Source organism: Rattus norvegicus, chromosome 4 (assembly GCF_021556685.1).
Source record: "Rattus norvegicus strain SHRSP/BbbUtx chromosome 4, alternate assembly SHRSP_T2T, whole genome shotgun sequence".
In the NCBI taxonomy this organism is placed as follows: domain Eukaryota; kingdom Metazoa; phylum Chordata; class Mammalia; order Rodentia; family Muridae; genus Rattus; species Rattus norvegicus.
The window spans coordinates 42,638,895-42,641,809 of NC_141537.1; the positions used below are offsets into that span (position 1 = coordinate 42,638,895).

At 44.9% G+C, this 2,915-nt stretch overlaps 1 pseudogene across 1 annotated transcript; it reads left to right on the top strand.

The window, feature by feature from the left end:
* The first annotated feature begins 1,161 nt into the window (after positions 1-1,161).
* On the top strand, positions 1,162-1,914 carry LOC100911252 (peptidyl-prolyl cis-trans isomerase A-like; annotated as a pseudogene). Its single transcript, XR_015686381.1, has one exon. The product of XR_015686381.1 is annotated as a peptidyl-prolyl cis-trans isomerase A-like (transcript).
* The last annotated feature ends 1,001 nt before the right edge of the window (positions 1,915-2,915 follow it).

The following is a 2,915-nucleotide window of genomic DNA, read 5'->3' on the forward strand; positions in this document are numbered from 1 at the left end:
ACTAATAAGTGGATATTGGGGGGTTGGGGATTTAGCTCAGTGGTAGAGGGCTTGCCTAGCAAGCGCAAGGCCCTGGGTTCGTTCCCCAACTCCGAAAAAAGGAAAAAAAAAGTGGATATTAGCCCAAAAGCTCAGAATACCCAAGATACAATTCACAGATGCCATGAAGATCAAAAAGATGGATGACCAAAGTATGGATGCTTCAGTCCTTCTTAGAAGAGGAAACAAAATTCTCAAGAGAGGAAATATAGATACAAAGAATGGAGCAGAGACTGAAGGAAAGGTAATTCAGAGACTGCCCCACCTGGGGCTCCATGCAATATACAGCCACCAAACCCAGACACTATTGTGGATGCCAAGCAGTGCTTGCTGACAGGAGCCTGATATAGCTGTCTCCTGAGAGGTTCTGCCAGAGTCTGACAAATACAGAGGTGGATGCTCACAGCCAACCATTGAACTGAGAGTGGGGTCCCCAATGAAGGAGTTAGAAAAAGGCCTCAAGAAGCTGAAGGGGTTTTCAACCTCATAAGAACAACAATACCAATCAACTAGACCTCCAGAGCTCCCAGGGACTAGACCACCAACCAAAAAGTATACATGGAGGTATTCATGGCTCCAGCTACATATGTAGCAGAAGATGGTCTTGTCAGACATCAGTGGGAGGAGAGGCCCTTGGTCCTATGAAGGCTTGATGCCCCAGTGTAGGGAATGCCAGGGCATGGAGGTGGGAGCTTGTGGGAGGGTGGTTGAGCACCCTCATATTAGCAGGCAGAGGAGTGATGGGATAGGGGGTTTCTGGAGAAGAAACTGGAAAAGGGGATAACATTTCAAATGTAAATAAATAAAATATCCAATTAAAGGAAATAAAATGTGTAAAATATATAAGAAAAAAAAAAGGGAAGGATTTCCCAAGCAATAAAGCTTGAATCTCACTTAGAAGAGAGAATAATATGGTAGTAAGGCAGAAGGCATGAGGAAACTGGGAGAAAAGGCCATGGGGAGGGTAATGGGGTTTTAAGATCAAGTGTGGGGAAGGACAGTAGAGATGGCTTAGATGAAAAAGGAATGGAAAATGCATTCTGCAACTGTTGGAGTTGAGATGTGTGTATATGGTGGGGCATCCCCAGGACAAGACAGAGACCTGGGATAAGAATCAATGGGGGCGGCTTTGCAGACGACGCTGTCTCTTTTCGCCGCTTGCTGCAGACATGGTCAACCCCACCGTGTTCTTCGACATCACGGCTGATGGCGAGCCCTTGGGTCGCGTCTGCTTCGAGCTGTTTGCAGACGAAGTTCCAAAGACAGCAGAAAACTTTCGTGCTCTGAGCACTGGGGAGAAAGGGTTTGGCTATAAGGGCTCCTCCTTTCACAGAATTATTCCAGGATTCATGTGTCAGGGTGGTGACTTCACATGCCATAATGGCACTGGTGGCAAGTCCATCTACGGAGAGAAATTTGAGGATGAGAACTTCATCCTGAAGCATACAGGTCCTGGCATCTTGTCCATGGCAAATGCTGGACCAAACACAAATGGTTCCCAGTTTTTTATCTGCACTGCCAAGACTGAGTGGCTGGATGGCAAGCATGTGGTCTTTGGGAAGGTGAAAGAAGGCATGAGCATTGTGGAAGCCATGGAGCGTTTTGGGTCCAGGAATGGCAAGACCAGCAAGAAGATCACCATCTCCGACTGTGGACAACTCTAATTTCTTTGACTTGCGGGCATTTTACCCATCAAACCATTCCTTCTGTAGCTCAGGAGAGCACCCCCACCCCATCTGCTCGCAATACCCTGTAATCTCTGCTCTCACTGAAGTTCTTTGGGTTCCATATTTTCCTCATTCCCCTTCAAGTCTAGCAGGATTGCAAAGTTAAGTTTATGATTATGAATAAAAACTAAATGAGAAAAAAAAAAAAGAATCAATGGGGGCGACCTTGGCTATGATTCACAACCCTGGGGATTTGGAATGTGAAAAAGCCACCTCCTGTGGTCCCATAGTGATCCCGATGGAGCAACAGGAACACCAACCCATCCACCACTTTCACCCCAAAATTTATCCTATCTACAAGAAATGCAGGCATGGGGATGGAGCAGAGACCGAGGGAAAGGCCAACCAATATCCAGCCCAATTGAGACCCATCCCATGAGCAAGTGCCAATCCCTAACATTATTAATGATGCTCTGTTATGCTTGCAGACAGGAGCATGTTGTCCACTGGGAGGCTCCATCCAGCAACTGACTCAGACAGATACAGATACCCACAGCCAAAGAGTGGATGGAGCTTGGAGACTCTTATGGAAGAATGGGAGGAAGGATTGTGGACCCCGAAGGGGATAGGAACTTCACAGGAAAACAGTCAACTAACCTTGGGGCTCTTAGAGTCTGAATCTCCAACCAAAGAACATATACAGGCTGGACCTAGGCCTCCCTGGACATATGTAGCAGATATGCAGCTTGGTCTTCATGTGGGTCCCGAACAACTGGACTGGGGTCTATCTATCTCAAAAGCTGCTTCATACTGAAAGGAAGAAAGGAATTCAAAGACTAGAGTTTGAGAGAGCAATGTCTTTCCACTTAGGTAAGGAAGAATAGCTACTGATATACATGGACATGCACAACAAATTAACATCTCAACCCTATTTTCCGTATTTAGTTGTGGATCCAAGAAACCTAGAAATTACACAAAACTGATTTGAAACAGCACCCGTCTGAAATTCTAGATGCATACAAATGAATGATTTATTCAGTGAAATTTACTATTTGTATTTCAAGCTGTTAAACAAGATCCATTTTTTAAAAAAATATTGTGTAGAGGATGCCACTCACTTCCAATATTGTATCAATTCTTCAGTATTCTGAAATAAGGAAATATTTTCAAATCAACCTGCCACCAAATATAAACTCTCCAACAAAGGCA